This window comes from Mercenaria mercenaria, chromosome 10 (assembly GCF_021730395.1).
Source record: "Mercenaria mercenaria strain notata chromosome 10, MADL_Memer_1, whole genome shotgun sequence".
Taxonomy (NCBI): Eukaryota; Metazoa; Mollusca; class Bivalvia; order Venerida; family Veneridae; genus Mercenaria; species Mercenaria mercenaria.
Genome location: NC_069370.1, coordinates 4839254 through 4859420, shown reverse-complemented (window position 1 = coordinate 4859420; position 20167 = coordinate 4839254). Strand labels below are relative to the sequence as shown.

Genomic DNA, 20167 nt, shown 5'->3' with positions numbered 1-20167 from the left:
TTCTGTACAATTAAAGTCCATTGAATCACAGTAATTCTAGCTATGCAAGTTAATGTCAATAACTGGTTAACCCACAAGGAAAAGTTCAACAAAGTGCTTTAATAAAATAAATTCTGAAAGAAATAAAGCCAATAAATCACCTTTTGTTTGGAAACATTATTCCACATTCAGGTTTAGTTGAAAGTGATGTTCAGTGAACAAAGAGAATAAATTTGCTCGATTGTTTTCAGCGGTTGTGTCTTATTTACAAATAACCATTCACTATTCAAACATTATGTGTTAAGTTTAACCCTTATCATGCTGGAAACGATTGATTCTGCATATGCGACCAGTGATGATCATGATCAGCCTGCACATTCGTGCAGTTTGATCATGATCTGCACTTTTCGCCATTCAGTCAGTATCTTTTTGGTATGCACCCCTGTTAACAGTTAATGGTACTGTTCAAATTGAAAGATGGACAAGTTCATTATAGCAATTTAGCAGGGTAGGGGTAAGCACAGATCTCTCCAGTACTGTAATAATCTTGTCATATTTTTTTTCAATACACCACTTCAAACACATTCACAACATCATTTTCATTAATTGTAAATTCACTTGATACAAATTACTGCACGTTTAATTATTTCAAATAGCTTTAAAGTGTTATAGACTATTCATAACAGACATACGATTCATTGCACACACATTGATTGACTTGTTTTACAAGTTAATCAAAATTAACTTAGTCTCGATCTGTTGTGCAAAATATAACCACTGACGAGATCAGTCGAGAAATCATCAGTTGTAAAATTACTCGGACAGAAGCTGGACGAAACGCCAGGTCCTAAAATAGTCAAAGAGAAGCTGGATGACTCATCAGTTGTAAAAGACGTCAGTTGTAAAGGTAGTCGGACAGAAGCTTGAAGAAACATCACCTGTAAAAGTTCTCGGACAGAAGGGCAATATCAGTTGAAAAGACGCTGGAGGAAACGTCAGTTGTAAAAGTAGTCGGACAGAAGCTTGCTTGAGGAAAACAACAGTTGTGAAAGTACTTGGGCATAAACTTGCTTAAACATCAGTTTCAAAAGTACTTGGACAGAAGCTGAAGGAAACACCAGTTGTAAAATAGTCGGACAGAAACTGGAGTTACTACCAAGGGATGAAATTATCTTTTTTAGAGCGGGACGGTCTTCTCTGATTTGTTTTAATTCATTCAGCAACATTTCCAAATGCCTGAACAAATCGAATTTCTTCATATTGTTTAGATATTGTTGATTTCTACGGTAATGTAATTTCACCATATTTAGTTTGTTCGATAAATGGAATTAAATTAATTTTCTTCGCTACAAATTTATGCAAATTGGAACATGATTTCACGAGAGAAGAACTGAATATATATCGCTCAATATCTCTATTCTCACTGCCATGCTGAATAAAAATAGCAACATTATACGTCATGAAATTAATTCAGTTTTGCTAACAGCGCTCCAATGGTATATGAAAAAAAAACTATCTGTAAAAAGGTGTTCTGGGAGCATTTCGTCTTATTTAAAGACATTTTAAGAAAACAGAAAAAGCCTGCTTACACCACACACAACTACCTTCCTATGGGTAGTAAAATGCTGCATGATTATCACACCTATCTTATCTAATTGAAATTAAGTCGAATAAAGTATAGAATGAATCAAGCACTTTCTGACAATCTTTTACCAATGTTTGAATTGTCTACATACATATGTCTTTTAAACGACAATTTTCTAAATTATGTATTTGCCATTTCAGCAGTCGTTTTCGTAGAAGTTTAAGATACCAACTTGAGCAATAATACAATCGTAACATGGTGCGCTTCAGTTTTTTTCTTTAAATGTATAAAAGACAAAACAAAAATGGCACTCTGCGATTAAATACTATGTCTACGTAAAAAGACGTTAAAAACGATTTTTTGTTTGTATTGTTTACCTGCAGAATGTAAGCTTTTTTATTTCAAAGTCTAAGAATTCTCTATATAATTTTGACAGAATCTTTGTGACTTTTATACCCCCTTGATAAACCTCTGCTTGATGAAGTACACTTAACAAAGCTGCAACATAGCAGAAATAAATCTGGGCTAATTTAAAACATAACAACTGCAACCGGCGCTTAAGTGTACTGAAATATGCTCAAAACCTTCCTGAAACATTCATAATGCTAAAAATATCTAACACGTTCATGATTGCGTACCCATCTCTTTGTTCTTCGTTATTTCTGCGTAAGAGATTTTGATTGATTGCCTTTACGACAGAATCTTTTTTGTAACTGGACAGAAGATTCCCCTTGAGAAGAATAGAAATCAAATATAAAGCTTCAGAAATGAGAGAATACTGCAATGACGGCCGTACTAATAGTCATAAATGTCCACATCCCCTCATTTTTTACAACCATTTTTGCCTCGTGCAAGCTGCTCCATGTGTTTCTGGATTTAATAACACTGTTATTGTTGATTCTAAAAGATCCTTTAAGAAACACATAAAAATACTCTTTTTGACTTTTTCCTGTAATTTTTTATTTAATCATAGATATTTCATTTTGTAGAAAAACCTCATCTGAAGAAATGCATAGAACCAAAATATTTCGGAATAAAAAAGTTAAAAATAGATCAACCTATATTCGTTTAATACGTAATGTGCATACTTTTGCAAATCCCTCTGATGGTAGTAATTCAAGGAATGAATCACAGGATTATCATAATAATTAGTAAAAATATACAACACAGAGTCTTTAATGTATGTGGATATGCACCGTACTTGTATATTCTAATTCAGTGTTGCATATTTATATATTCAAATTTAATATTGCGTATTTGTATATTCAAATTTAATATTGCGTATTTATATATTTAAATTTAATATTGCGTATTTTTAATATCAAATTTGATATTGCCAATTTATATATTAAAATTTAACCCTTACATTTCTATAATAATCTTGTCCATCTTCCAATTTGGACAGTACCTTCAACTGTTAAAAGGTGTGCATACCAAAAAGAAACGGACTGAATAGTGAACAGTGCAAATCTTGATCAGATTGCATGAATGTGCAGGCTGATCATGATCTGCACTGGTCGCAAAGGCATAATCAATCGTGTCCAGCATGATAAGGGCTAATATTGCGAATTAATATACTAAAATTTAATAACACAATATAACAACATATTTTTTCATTTGTCTTAAGCACGAAAAGCTCATCGACACAACAAAAACATATAAATGTAATTATATGACATGCATAAAATACCTTATATAGTCAATGTAAAATTAATAGTTAATAAATGAATAAATAGTAATAAATAAACACGTTCGTGTAAAGTTGCGAGAAAATCAAAAGAAACAAGCATAACATAATGTATGAAATTTAATCTAAGCGACATCTGGTCTAAACTTTAAGGCCTTAGTGATGCATAATTTTGTAAATGTATTCTTATTTGTTGAATTTGATAATTCTATGAATTTAAAAACTTTTGGATTTTCATAGAAATATTTACTAATATATTTTTGCGAAATTCGGCATAGTAGCTTCACTTTTGAATGAAATGGAGCTCGTCTTCCAAATCATTTAGATCACAAAAAAAACACACTTTCTTTCCTGTCTCGGTATGAGGTTTGCAGAATGTCTAGCTTTCTCAATCAGTAAGTCATGAGAACTCAATCTTATTTTAAGAATGGCACGTCCATAGTTTAGTTTATATTGTTCAAAAGTTTCAAATAATTTGACATTTCGAATACCTGTTTGTATATATGCAACGACTGGTGGAAGTTCATATTTTCTCTCCATTCATTTATAAATGTGTCTTTTGCCTTAATACTGGTATTCACTGAACTGGGGAAAATCCATACGTTACCAAAACAGATTTCTCACTTGTATAGACCAGTTATCAGTACCTCTGTTCGTTAAGTCTAACTGTCGTGACAGAATAGTTGTCGATATACAATTTTCTCTTCTTTGATGTACTTTTAAAAAGTAGTTAATAATTCTTATTTTGCGTTCAATGATTAACGGCAAACGTCCAGATTCTCCGTACAAACGTAGGTTGCTAGTTGACATTTTAGCATTAAAAGTCCACTTCAAAAACTTTCTGTGAACGCGTTCTATAAATTCCATTTCTAAACAGTCTGAAAATCCCCAGATTTCGCTTGAGTATGACAGAATTGAGGATACATAAGAGTAAAACAAACTACACATGACTTCTGTCGGAACAGTTATATCTTTTGTAACTGAGTAGAGCGATCCGATTGCTTTTAAGCCTTTTCCCGCCAGTGTACTAACCGCGGTTAGAAATGAACCACTGGATGACAAAAATAATCCGAGGTAGTTTAATATTGCCTATTTAATATTGCGTATTTATAGATTCAAATTTAATATTGCCTATTTATATATTCAGAGTTGATATTGTTTGTTTAATACTTACCTTTAAATTCTAATCATCAGAGCGTTATGAAAGAGTAAATCGACAGAAATGAATTTGCACTGTAAGTATTAGTCCGGCTGGCATCAATGTAATCTAGCTCCTTTTCTTTCCTCAGTTTAATTATAGTATAAGCTTTGGAGAACAACATAGGCATATGTTGAACCTTTACCCTGCTAAAATTGCTAAAATGGACCGGTCCATTGTCAAATACTTATTATTCACTGAAAATATACTGACTGAACAGCGAACAGTGCAGACCATGATCAGTGCAGGTTGATCTTTTTTTCTGCACTGGCCGCAAAGGCAAACTCACCTGCCGCCCAGCAGGCTAAATGTTTAAGGCATATACAGAATATATATATCCCGAGTACGACAATCAAACTGTTTACTGCAAACTATCTATGTACTTATAATTTACAGTTTTATCTTGTTCTGTAAAATAAATTAAATCTATGTAAGGCTTATGAGAAAAAAGAAATTTTAAGTCAGAAGCCGGAATTTCAGACCTGATTATCACTGATAGGAATTTGATAACGCTATGCTATTTTATCATTCCATTTTCCTGTATTTTCTTGTGAATATTTTTGCTAATTATTTACAGTTTCGGCATTCGAGTTCACATACGTTAAGTGCATTAACGTCTGTTCGGTAATACGAAAAGCACGCATAGTGAAGCTAATTTGAATTCTTATCAGTTCTCAAGAACAAAAGACAAGTGAAGAATACGTTATCAGTTTAAAAATAGACGAGTTTATAAAAATATAAAACAGCGCTGTTGAAATTATATAACCCATTTTACGAGACTTAAAAAATGACTTTTAGAAGTAAAACTTTCCGAAATAACAGTTTTAGGAATGTGACATTGTTAACGATAGTTCATATTCTAGAATTTTCATTATTGTATGGCTCAATATCCAGCTCTCTGTATGTCTGTTTCTGTGATTTTGTAATATGAAATTGCATTTACTCCAATTCATTATAATTACAAATGCAATTCTCATAACTGTTGTTAATGGCATGATTTATTCTAATCTTTACTTTATAAATGAGATAATAAAACATTCATAAAATATGAGCTTGCGTAAATTATTTGCAATTTTGACATGATTAAATACTCATTAACTTATTATAGACCTCATAATGTTTATATCTTTTGTTATTTATGCGTTTCAAATGCAAAACGTAACAGATGTTAGTCTTTACTTGCAGAGCCTTGGCCATTGTTTATTTTTGAACAAATATTCACATAAGTATTTAATTGGAAACTGCTCCATGTTTTATTTGGCTTACAAACATTTTTGTAAATTACCATACGATTAACACCTGCCACAGCATGCATTAAAATTAAATATAAGATACGCCCTCATTAGATAGCAAAAGATGAATGGTTCTTTATTCACATAATTTAAAAACGCCAATATTATATGTATGAAACGTGCATGTAACTGGGGTTACGACCACGCCTTCTCATATGACACCAGTACTTACTTTTCCAGGAAACGGGCTCGAGAGTGGTTCAGATCAGCTTATAGATTTCACCACAATCGGGCTAAGATAAAATTAGTATAAACTAAGTAACTACTATGTTTTCTTTTAAATTGATAAAATCTACGTGAATCATTGTTACAAGAAACAGCATCAGTGCAGTATGTTGTCATCATTATTTATCAATTAGCCTGCTAGCGGCAAGTGATTCTGCCTTTGCGGCCAGTGCAGGCTGATCATGGTCTGCACTGATCGCTATTCAGCTAGTAAAATTTCAAAGAACACCTCTTGGAATGATAAATGGTGCTGCCCAAAATTGAATGATGAACCAGTCCATTTTAGACATTTAGTAGGCTGAAGGTTGGAGCCTAGTTGCTAGAAGCAAGGTAAAACACTTAGACACGAATAGCTGGTATCGTTCGACAGTAGAACAGAGAAGGCGTGACAGAAGTGAATTTTTGAACATCCTTTGTAAAGACATTCTGTAGAAAGTAGCTGGTATAACAACACCTGGGAATGATACCGTTTTTGAGCCTATAAATTTTAAATGCTTTGATGCAGAAAGAACTCAGTATGACAGATCGGTTTCATTTTTAATGTTTGAAGAAGTATTATTTGTGGTTTTGAAATATTGATGAGATATTAATAGTTTTTTTTTGTGATATATGTTCTTCCTGCAAGTTATTGCCCCATCGGGAGTTTGATTATAACACTTCATATACTCGACTACCAGAATGAAATATGGATAATCACGTTTGATCTCGTTCTCAATTAAATGATTGTATTGAGTTAAAGTAGCTTCTGTTCTGTTTTTCGAAAATGTCATTTGAATTATTGTGTGTTCCTTTGTAGTTTTGTGTCCTTGTTCTAATTAATTTTTCTCTGTCTATGTATTATATTTACATTTTATTTCTTACACACCCATTCATACACTGACAAGGTGTTTTGCTTTGGAGAGATTACATTCTAGACGCGTGTAAATTCCTGTTCATTCCGGTTCTTTTTCCTTATTGTTTTGACATTCCAATAAATATTTACATCTGAACATATTGATATGTTATAAAGAATGTAAGTTCAGTTTAAAAAGCAGTAAAGGTTCGTACAACGTATTTGGTTAATTTTTCATTTTAGGATTTTACTCCTCGTACACTCGTATATATAGACACTAATTGGGAACAGTCATAAACTTGTTTTATTTTCTTTTGAAAGAATTTTATGTTAAATGCAGATTTCATCACTGCTGTTAACAGCACGTCCCGCTATATACACGACATTGTATGGTTGCATATACATTATATGGTTAAATAAGGCTAATTGCTTCTAATTTAAGATTTTGATATCTCTATTAATAAGGGAACCATGTGCGATAAAAAAAATACAAAAAGATACATTATTTTATCAATGTTCCTTATGTGGATGGATATGTATCACATGCTAATTCCTTTTGGGTTTATAAGGGCCGTTACAGCTTATAAGATTTGCCAGAGCCTGTAGTCACGTAGGGAAATTCAGCCGCATAATAAGCGTTATAGATATAATTGAAGTTATTTTAGTAGGTGTTAAATTTAATCACCGTAAGCCCGAATATCTAAATTTAAAAGTAATTTTATGGGATGTTTTCGACAAGGCATTTCACAGTCTGATATTAACAGAGTTGTAATCACAAATTTCGAAACATTCTCTGGCAGAACCATTCATTAAAACTATCAAACGTTGTTTTGGAAGAGGCTGTGACTGTGTATTTCTGAGACAAGCGACATTTTTAATTTTCACTTCTTTTTACAGTTGATCAATCACTTTCTTCTTTGACTGCGCGATGAAGGTAAGTGATAGAAACAGGTCGAAGTTTGAATCGATATACCAACCCGAGCCCGCGGAGTAGTGAGCACGGGCTCAGATATGTATTGCAATGCACTCGGATAATAAGATTCGTTATCCGATTTACATTATGGGGTTGATTGGTTAAGGTTGCTGACTTCAAAACACTTGCCCTTCACCGATGTTGGTTCGAACCTCACTTGGGGAGTAGAATACTGTATGCGAAAAAGTCATCCAAGTGGCTTACAGAAGGTCCGTGGTTCTACAATAATGCCCGGAGGGGCACCTGGGTCTTGTCAAAGGTTGGAAAGTCGCAGTATGACCTATAATTATGTCGATATGATGTTTAAACCAACCAAAACAAAAACAAACACAAATGATTTATGTTACGTTTGATATAATATTTATATAGAGTGTTGGAGTAAAAAATAATATGGAGTTGCCAGTTACTTTTGAGAGCAAATCAGTACTGGTGCAGAATCCAGGCATAACCAGAATTGTTGAAGTTAAAATTAAATTTAATTTAAATTGAAACACAATCAAAGAAGCATTTGCACAATCATCTTAAGAAAGATACAAATTGTTGAGTATAACCTTCAAATCGAACTGACTTTGCTCAATTTGGGAATCTAAATTTGGATTTGAGTTTCAGAAATAAAGAATATCAACCTGCTTTGCTGTAAAACTGAGAGTGATATTCATATCAGTTTTGATAGAAAATTTAGTCTTTTGAAATGTTATTTCTTTCCTACTGTAATGTACCCGGGTACACCTCCAGACGTGTTTTTTTTACATCACTTCATCGACTTTGTCTATGTGTCTGGAAGCAAGAACATAACAATGAATTTCCCGCCAAGATTCGACAAGTATGTTTTATATGTTTAAACAACTCGTGTCTTCGAAGGTTAATTCGTAACTATAAATATACTATTAAAAATGGGTAACCGAAAGTTTCCATTCAAAGAACGCAACCTCCCCGAAATGAGACTCTACATCATGATTTGAAAAAGATTTACATTTTACACAGAAGTAAATTAATTACATTTACACAGTAGTAAGTGATTTACATTTACACAGTAATAAATGATTTACATTTACACAGTAGTAAATGATTTACATTTACACAGTAGTAAAGTATTTACATTTTCACAGTAGTAAATTATTTACATTACACTGTAATACAGAAACCGAATAATTTGAAAACAATTAGACAACGAGGATAAAATAAAGAAATACTGTTAGAGCACCGCTTTTGAATGATTAGGGCCTGCTAATGGTGAATACTCAATCTCGATGTGAATACTAGATGAATAGCTTAAACAAGCAAAGGTAATATAATGAGCAATATAGTATTATTTAATGTAGTAATAACACTGCCTACAAAATATGAAATACATATTCAATCTAATTATACTGAAAACCAAAAATATCAGAAATTAGGTTATGTGAACCAAAAAACAGTTTAAACTGAAAATTGATCATTAACGAAAACGGAAACATCAACTAGCGCTGGTAAACTTGTTTATTTCTTTTCACCTACAGTTGTGTCTTAAATATGTTGGTAGCTGCCAGAATGAAACATCACATATTGATCATAAGGTAAATGGCCGTTTTTGAATGTATAACAACATATGGTTAACATTTATATACAAGTGACTTTATTCTTTATTTTGTATTTGTAAGATAACAATCTTGGAGATGCACATGACGTTAATGTCTTAAAACCAGGAGCCTAATCAATAGTGTTAAATTCAAAAGGTTAGCATTTCCTCAGATGTTTAAATTGAATTTGATATTTTTTGGCCGACGTTATTACTACATAACAGTTCGGAGAGACATTTAACATTCGTCACACTGCCCTTTTGGTAGTTCTGCACGTACAGATAGAATTTGACAGAACCCTGTTTTTTTTTTCTCAAAACTTCAGAATATAGTCAGAACATTCGGGAAATAAGAAAGATAGGGTAGAGTGCTTGATTTTTGCTAGACTGATCATACAAGTTTTCATAATGAGAGTCTATGGGAAATTTACAATTTTGATGACGTTTCCGGGAAAAGAAATTTTCTACAATGTAGATTTTGATGAAACTTCTCACAGTCGTAAATAAACAAATGGTCTATAATATTGTGAACTAGAATGAATAGGTCCATGTGCTTGTTTTTGAAATCTGCCCATTAAAAACATTTCAAGCTGATCGTAAGACATTATCTTTATAAAGATGGCAACGTAATTGTTTAATCAATTTACTCGCGGTAAAATCTGTTAGAAGATGCGTATATTTAATAGACATTGCATTCTCTTTTTTGAAATTATATTTAAATGTTTAAAAACATGTCAGTGATTGAAATCTTCGTTTAGACTGATACATTCTATTAAATTGCACCGCCAATAAACACTGAACGACAAAAAAATCTCATTCTTGAAATGCGTAGGAAATCCTTCTGCTGAACGTTACTTGCGAATGTGGTACTTAAATGTGTTGAAATTTAAATTATTTTTATAAAGCAATTAATTCGTTCTGGCAAAGGGATGATCTTAAGAATAATTGAACTGATTTCGAAATATTTCAAAATGCTTAAAAATAAATGTCTGTAACAACTATCATTACTTTAACAAAACATATTTTGAAAGATTGCTTTTACTGCAAGCTGTTTTGTCACTTGAAAGACTTTCTCCAGAAAAAAAAGGTATAAAGAATAACAAATTCAACACGGCTGTTCAAATAAACATGTTCTTTCGCTGTCGCTTTTAGTTTCAAAGACCTTGTGTTCATAGTTTTTGCCTATTATATAAATTGGAAACCACTCAAGATAGATAACTGATAATCATTGCTTTTAAAGCGGTTTGAGGCAAACGACATTTAGCTATGATCGTTTGCATATTAATTTATTGAGTATAGCTAAGCATGCCTAAGCGCTACTACCTACGTATACGTGCAAGAGGAATTTAGAAGCACATATCTCAACAAAATATACCTTTTGACAGTTATAAGCCTCTTTAACAATAATTTCAATGACTGAAATCACTTAAATACATCCACACTGAAAACAAATTTAAGGTCTGCTATTTCCTAATGGTTAAAACATGTCCATGGTATATAGCTTCAGCTATTTTTAACATGAATCAGACGTCTGAATTGCTTTTCTTGTTATCTCCGATAAGAGAGATAAGACCCCGATATTAATCAAACTACTTCCTACCGTCAACTTGAGGATATTTTGCTAATAATTTACAAGTTCATATTAATACCTGCACATTAACACGAAAAACACGCGCTGTAAAGCTACTTTGAATTCTTGTCAATTTCCAAGAACAAAACAAAATGCTGAGAATGCAGTATTGAAACGAGTAAAATTGTATCAATAAACTATATTTTTATTTCACTACAGCAAGCAGGAGGAATTTATTTTTTCATCAACTTTTCGACCTGGATTGCCATTCTAAGTTTTCAGGAACATGTGTTAAACGAGGTATTAATTAATTGCTATTCTCATTTAGTTATCCGTCTCAGGTAATTTTTTTTAACGAAAACTGCATGGATTAAAATGCCAACAATTTGCATTGAAGGTGCCAAAAATGCTGCAGATTACAACGAAATGTTCTGCTTGCAGGTCATAAATGTTTATCACGTGCAAGGAGAAAAGCTTGCTCTTTAGTCCTGTTGAAGTGCCCGCTATTCAACAGCATGATAAAGGTTGTTTAATAGTTAGAAAACAAATTATTTGTATAAATAACTTCGGCCAGAAATGGCCCTTTTGATGACATTTTAAAACCATTTTAAATTATGAAGTTGGCAAAAAGTAGCTTCAAAAACAATTCCTCTTTAGTATTTACAGAGATATACACTTGTTATATAATAGACGGTATCCATAAACAATGAAATCTTCCGCATTTTCATGGATTTCCCGGAGAATCGATATCTGATCACGAATTTTCTGATTATTTAATATGTTTGCAATCATATTCTGGCTGCGTATACTGACTCTCTATGCGGATTACTATAAGATTACTAGATAATTTACGAGTTATTTCGGGACTTTACTTTACTTCTTATTTCTGTTACAACTAAGATATGAAGAAATACAAATTAGTCTGAGATATCTGTACATTTTTGTTTTAGTTAGTAGACTAGATAGGTTTAGATTACTTTTCCTTCGCATGGGCTAATGGGGTACCAATTAACCGTTTTTTGCTACTTACTGTTCCAGGCTATTCCTTTATTTGTTTCTTTTGTCCACGTTTTCCTTCTTTATAATTTAATTTTGTATGTGCACATTAATTATGTATACATCCGTGCATATGCGCTGCTGGAGCTAGCGTTCTTTGAACGTATGTGTTTGTTCTTTTGATCTTTGTCATTCTTAATGCCATTTTATACATGTACACTTTGTTTTCTTTTTATCTTTATTTGTACATTTATGGGAAACAAATACCCATTAACCATTAATTGGTTTCAATGTCACCATTTACATGAATTAAATTTGATAGACCTTTTGTAATTTCACCTATTATTTATACTAGGATACTCTGCTGTTTTAATCCGAATCTTACTATTCGGCATTACCAGTTCTTGTTTTGGGTGAGTTATGCCAGGCATTCTGCTAGTTTTTTTTTATCTGAACACTATAACTCACTTATGCCTAATTTAACAGTATAATGAACACCAAAACTCCGGCGGGGACCAGTTATTTTTTATGGGATAGTTTACAGTTAAAGAGAGTTTCGTTACGTTGTTCTTTATGTAAAGTCCAACTCAAAATAACTTTATAAATTTAGCGTATCTTGTTACTATCCAATCAATTATAAATCTGCAGAATTAGTTCCAAATGTATCATTTCACCAAATGACATTTGTATATAAATTTCAGATAAATATTTTATTAACATGTAACGATTTATTTTAGATAGCATACTGATCTGACCTTTTTTCAATAAATACACACTAGCACTTAAAACTGCCCAATATAAACATTTGAGAAATTTTAATTAAACAGATTTTTGTAATGTATGCATTTTTGAATTATGCATAATGAATAAGGGAATGAACGTGACAGTTTTTCTGTCTAATATATGTATAATTCTGGCGACTTTCATAACCGAAAAAGGTGGATTATATCGCATTATAAAGATTTTGAAAACAAAACAAAGCCTTTTGAAAAAAACAATAATGATTTTAATAGACCTTTAAGTTAATGAAACTTTCGGAGCATGTGTTAAATATTGGGTGTTGAGGAGTTTGTAATGCACTTCAACATGTACTGACATTTTCTAAATATACGCTATGAGTTGTGTTTAACATGGAATGAAAACCCAGCTCCACGTGCACAGGTGACAACACTCACGCTTCAAGAATCACTCACCAATTGGAAGAGATTTAATTGATATTGATAAATGAATATTAGTATACTTGGAATGAAGTCATTGCCAGGTATAAAAGAGAGGTTTTGAGTCGTGGAGTTTATATTATAGTAAAAAAAAAACAGGTAAAATTCCAATTAAGAATTAATTATTGTAGTGGCGGTACACAATTTCCTCTAAGTATATTTATTTTAGACCAACGGTTCATTTACTTTTTTATTCATTGATTAAAAGAATCACAAAGCCAAATGGAACTATTTGCACCATTTCCAGAACTTTCAGGAGAACCTGTGCATATATTAAAACAAAACATACATATTAACGTACACAAAATCTTCTTTAAATGCATCTGTTCCTGTATTTGTGTTTTGTCCTTTTGTGTTCATGTTTGTGTATGGTGTGCAAGAGTTGTTCGTGTGTGTCTTTGGGGAGGCTGCGTTTTTTGAACGTGGCTTTCCCTGTTGGATATTCTTCCTTGTTTTTTTTTAAAGCTAATGCATACATTAAGATGTATATTATGACCTGTGTGAACTTCAACTTCCCTTTCTAACTTTGGTTGGTTTTTTTTTTTTTTTTTCGTTTTTGATCTAAAGATCTTCAAAATCCTTAGGTAAACAGAACAACATATCAAATTGTAACTTCAAACAAAACGAAGTCTCATACTCACTCTCTGCAATAAATGAAAAAGCAGTTTCAGAATCGTCAAATTTTAACAGAAAATGATTTATTAATCGTGTTTTGTTTATACCTGTTACGTTAATATCTTGATAAGAATGTAATATTTACATAAATAAACGCAGTATTCGCTATGGGAGTCCAGACCGCCAGGTGCTTTCGGGAGTATACCTGACAAAATAAGCACGAAATAGATTTACAAATAATATTCTGTTTTTCTATGAAAACCGGCAGTTTTCAAGGTGTCTGTAATGTGTGATTACATTAAGTTCCCCTGATTCCGGCATTCATGAAAACAATTCATTTTCATATGCATTCTTAGTTGATTTTGCAAAAAGATGGAAGAAATGTATTGAAATGTTTTTGTGTTTTTTTGTGTGTTTTTTTTTGGTGGGTGGGGGGGGGGGGGGGTGTTGTTGTTTTTTAATCTTTTTTTGATTTCCGGGACAATAATTTTTATTCTTTGTCGAAAGTGTAAGAGGTTTAAAAATATATTTTAATGTTATTTCCGAAACAATCTATATTTATTCATGGTAGAAACTAGTAGAAATCTAAAATAATTTATTTAAACGTTATTTTTGGGGTCTTCTGGCTGAACTGAATATCGGAAGCTTTAGTTAGTTGTATAATATCACCGCTAGCTTAGAGGGAATATGTTTGTACGTGTCTTTCTGTTCAGGTACGTAAGATTGAGTCGTATAATGTGAATTTGCGTCTTTTTTAATGTTTAAACTATTTTCTATTAAATTCGTGTTTCTCTAAATGCATTAATTATCTTAAATTTTGTAAACTCATACTTACATTTTAAAATCGTTAGAACATCTACAAGTTTACTTGAAAAGTGTATTAGCAAGGAAGAAAATTCTGACGTGAGCAAATACATAAAATGTGCCAAACTGAATCAAGGTATGCGCCGGTTTGTTTGGAGCATGACTGAAAGCATTTTATCTGACATTGCTATCAAAAAGGTTTCTATGAATAAGATCAAAGGGCAACATGCCTCTTTTGATTGTACTTGACAGGGCAGTGTAGCATAACATCGTGCTCTGGTCAGCATCAGGTACCGGCTTAATAACATTGTTATAGATATATAAACCAGATAACATATTAATCAATACTTAAAAACCACGAACACCTTGGAATCTATGCAAAGAAGTGTCAAAAACATACATAGCTAGAACTATATTGCACTGATGTTCTTTGTTGAGCTTTTAAATCGTTAATAGTAATAAATTGTAAATTGTTATATCTTTATTAATTTTATTACCTCGTCTATTTGAAGAATAGGTAGAGTTATTGGACTCAACCATGCGTCGGCGTCTGCGTCTACGTCGGCGTCCAGACTTGGTTAAGCTTTAGTATGTAAACTGATATCTCAATAACACTAGTAGGAATGGATTGAAACTTCACACTCTTATTCACTGTGAAGAACTGACATACAATGAACAGGTTCCACAACTGTGTTTTGTGTATGTCCCTTTTACGACTTACATTTATTCAATTGACAAGGCTGTTGAATAGTCAGCTCTTGTTTTAATAATATAACGTTCTGCATCTTGTTGTAGCTCAGTCTGCAATATATTGCCTCTGACTTAGTTTACCTTTTGTAAATCTGCTTCAGTTGGATTCTGCTTAATGTAATATAGTGCATATAAAATAAAACATTGTTTTAATTTTTTCCAGAAATAGCATTCATTCTCAAGGTACACATATTTCCTAGTCAAAATATAAAGAAAATCTAGAGAAATTGTCATTTATTACAGGTCACCTCCATTACAAAATACGCGAAATTTACACCTGTGCAAGCAATATCTCAAATTGTATTACATTTGTCATGAAATTTTGATTCAAGATCCATGTAAGATCAGTTAAGATATTTGTTATTTTCAATCAGAATCATGTTTATTTCAATAACATTTAGACAATTACAGTGCTAAAATGTAAGAAAAGGCAAATTTTTCCACATTTGTTTGCATATCAGATTTTCAGAGACTTATATTCCCATAAAAAATTGTATCGCTACTATAGAAAAACTATAAGAAAAATGGGTGTTAACATTTATATAAGAAAACTGAAGTTCGTTAAATTCAACCCGCTGAATTTACTCTTTTTCGCTTCTTTCAATGTCTCTTTTCTTCTACCTAGCATGCGATAGGAACATGCCGATTTCAATAGAATACTACTAATGCATACTGAAATGCGGCAGAGTAAATGAAAACACGTTGCTGTTGAGAAAAGACACTAGGAAAGGAAAAAAACATAAGCACTATCTATATTTGGACTACTAGACCTGCGGAGGCTTACATTTGATTTGATAGTGATCAGCCGCTATTTCAATGGGCATTGGTTGTTACCTTCTGTATTTCTATACCTTATTTCCGCTTGAAAACGTAGCTGTTTATATTCAAACTTGGCATTCAGGATGGAGCATAAATTGATGCAGTTAGAAGGGATAGACATGTTGTTACAACTTGTTGGCTTGACATATTTATTTTCAAACTGTTATTTTGACAGTTATATGCCAAAGTATTGATCCTGTCTGAATTCTATATCATTTCGCTTTTCATAACACTTTGTATTGATTTTATATTGTAAGGTCAGCCTTTTGAACAAACTCCGTTACGACGTGTTGTCTGTTAGCGATATGAGTGTGATATTTTAATTGTTCAAAGTCAACACGAAGCCTGTATACACCTTGGAGTTCTTGGCCTGAAGAATGTGAAGATTCTCTTTATCAATAAAAGGCACTGTATATCGGCGTGGTAATATATTACATGACCTGGTGTGTTGGCACTGAAAATATATAACACGGCACAGCAGAAAATCTTTCAAGAAGGTCTTGGGGTGAGGAGGTTGGGTATTTTTGTACATGAAGTGTCGACTTGCGTGCTGAGTTATTTGTGAACCGGTTTAGATATAAAGTGACCACACCCGTGAACTGTTCGTTCGTGGTATTGATTAATCGAGGAACGTTATATTATATAGGCAGGATTGAAATAACAAAATAAGCAAACATAACAAGCTTTTGCGTGCCTACTTAAAGTAACAATAATTTATTCCTCAAGAAAAAAAAACATTCCTTTATTTATCATTTCTAAGGTAACTTTAACAGTTTGATAAAAAATTGTTCTTTCATATTCCTAAGCGCAAGCAATAGAGTTCCACCCTCAGAAGGACCTGAATATTCTCCATTACAATCTACCGATTTAATGAAAACGATCTTGCACTTTCAAAGTTAACAAAGAATTTGTCGTTTGTGACTGAGGGGTGGACAGACAGAAAGACGGACGAATGAACGGTTAAAGGGCAAAATAAAAAGGTCTGTATATTCTACATGTTGCTTTTTAACTACGTCTATCTATGTCGACAGTGAAAAAATCTCTTGTACTTTAAAGTTTATGACAGAATTGTTCACTGCTACTGACAGAAAGACAAAAAGATACATTACCGGACGGACAAAGTAAGAAATTATATTCATTTCTTCAACACTGCTAATTTATCAAAGAATCCACCTTTTTCTAATATGTTTTTGACAATTTGTTGCCAAAGCAACCGAATATTGGCCATAATTACAATTTAATGATATATGTTAGTCATCTATCCGTGTATCAAGCTTCATGACAAAAATGTATTTAACTTTAAAAGCCGTCTCAGGATTACTCTCTGTTTCTGACGGACTGGCGGACCGAAAAAGAGACAGACAGATGGAGAAACACTGTTATGGCTCTAAGCACCTCTCATGGTCGATTTAAGTTTCACTTTTCATTAAAATAGAAAAAAGTGGAAAATTCACAGGTCGCTCAACACGAGAAAAACGAAAATGTTGCAGGCTCGGTTTGATTGAGCCTGTTCATGGACGGTAGTGGAAATGCATGCTACCGTCCACGCCCTCTAGCCCCGGGTTGAACAGAACTCAACATTTACACATGCTAAAAGTACAAAAAGCAATTTAGAGACATCCACAGATGTATTCAAACGGCGGTGAACATGGAACCTTCAATGATACACGTGTTGAGGCGTGTAATTCCATGAAGAGCGGCGTTTGGTCCCCAGATAAAATAATAGGTTTGCCCCAAACGAGAAAACAATGGGCAGAACTAAACAAACTGGAATTTAGAAAGGGGACCTCAGGTTATGGAGCCTGCGTATCACAGGAACTGTCAAAAGACAAAATTAAAAAGCAAAAAGTTCAATTTCTTTGAGCTTAAAATGAAATATCCTTTTAAATTATTGTCGCATTTTTCTATTATTTAACGCATTTAAAATTTAGTAATTCCATAATACATGTATGTTATAGGACGACATTTACACGTAAAATAGAAAGAGTGTTATTGATTACCATTTTACAGCAAACGTGACGGATGATGGCTCCAGTCACTTTTCCCATAGGCCGTTTCTATATCGCACAATACTGTATTATATTTTCTTGTGTTCTCTGTTGTGTGAAAACATTTACTTTTAGCTGTCGGCAAACAATTTATTCTCTGTTTTCCCGACAGCTTAGTAATTGTTTATTCTGGAATAGATAAACATACATAATATCTTAATGGATTATACTTGAAAAGAAAAGTCTTTGATGTTGTCGAGTTATCCTCTCTTCTGTTATGATTTATGACAAATTTCTGCGTGTGTAGATATAAAGTTTACCAACCTACATGAGAGATGGCAGATACTGTAACAACTTGCAGGTGCAAGCTGTCACTTTAATCTTTTTAAACAAAGCTCCACAATCTTAGTTGTATCCTAAAAAAAAGGGAAACTTGGACACAATCGTGATTCTTTCTCGAATATGAAGTGTTATTGGTTTATTTAGTACAAATAATAAAGCACTTAAATGTAGTTTATAACCATTTATATATCCATAGCCTGCCTTGACAGTATTTTAACCCTTGCCCTGCTAAATTTCTATAATGAACTTGTCCATTTTTCAATCTGGACAGTACCATTAACTGTTAAAAGATGTGCTTGCCAAAAAGATAGTGACTGAATGGCGAACAGTGCAGACCATGATGAGACTGCACGGATGTGCAGGCTGATCTTGGTCTGCACTGGTCGCAAAGGCTGAATCACTTGCTGCCAGCAGGCTAAAGTTTAAATAGAAGGCTGTGGCCAAACATTATCATCACCTGGTATGTCCAAATGTTGCATGCATGTACGACTAAGCATGTGCTCTGTGAGCTCGGCAAGATTTTACACAGAAATATATTTTTTTATCCAGGAAGAAGCCTTGTATATCAGTTAATTACCAGTCGCTAACACATGTCTCTGAGTAACATTATTTAAAGTTTTCTTTAGGTATGTTATGGACTTTGCCTTTTAAACAGAAGTCCTGTCACAACAATATATAGCATACCGATTATCAAATATGCTGATAATGTTAACTACTGTTATTTCGTGTGAACTATACGTAAAATATGTAACATGTACATTTTATCTAAATTTAAATTCCATTAGCGGAAATGACACATATTTTATTTTCAAGCAACACCCAGTCTTTCTTGTCAGGACCCGGCCAATTGCTGTTGGCACTTTTAATATAGTATAAATGCCAATTTGTGCTTGTCTTCCGGTACTAAGTTTTTATTAAGGAGATAGATGATACATATTTTTGCAATACAAATCAACTTTATGCAGCATTTTGCTGACAGGTAATCATAATATATACTTGGCAATCATACACCTATTACTACATTCAATATATTATATAAAAAAAATACGCGTATCGCGTTCAATTCGAGTCATTTTTACGAACAAGCAGCGAATAAGCAATTAGTTTGAGCGGCACATTTTTATCTTGCGAGCGTGTATTCCGAAATATTAGGTTTCCCTTTGTAAGAGGGATTATATAATTTGTACAAAGGGAATTATCTTATCCTCAGTGGAATAACACTATTTCTTTTTATGAATAATGTGTGCTTCGTTGTAAAAAGGGGGCAATAACAATTTACTATTAAACGGCATGTGGGGATAATGAACATGTTTCATATAATTTATTAATGTTAATGCACTGGTAATAAAGAGTAACACTATTCTTTTTTCGCAAATTCAAAGCACAAGATCAAAGGCTGTCCATAAAAAAATATTTTACTTAACAGTTCAATGAATTGTTGGAAAACGGATAAACCACACTAAGGTGGAAAGATTACTCAAAAAGTAAGCGTAAATCATGTATTAGCAAAGTGGTCTTCAACTGGAAATTGCTTCAAACAAACGCCATTACAATATTTACTATAACGGTGTATAACATAATAAAAACAAGACCTTACACGAACATCGCAGCTTCTTCGAAGCAAAACCCTTTATCAGTTTATGTAACTAATTGGGCCCTGGGTTTTTAATAGGCTGTAAAGGAACCACTCCCAAAGAGTTTATTCCGGTTAAAGGTAAAGACATCTTATTTTTACTC

General features: G+C 32.8%; 1 protein-coding gene across 2 annotated transcripts in view; it reads left to right on the top strand.

Moving 5' to 3' along the window:
* Positions 1–20167, top strand: part of LOC123559876 (muscarinic acetylcholine receptor M2-like) — a 200204-nt gene that overhangs the window by 8937 nt on the left and 171100 nt on the right. The gene's annotated exons all lie outside the window — the stretch shown is intronic.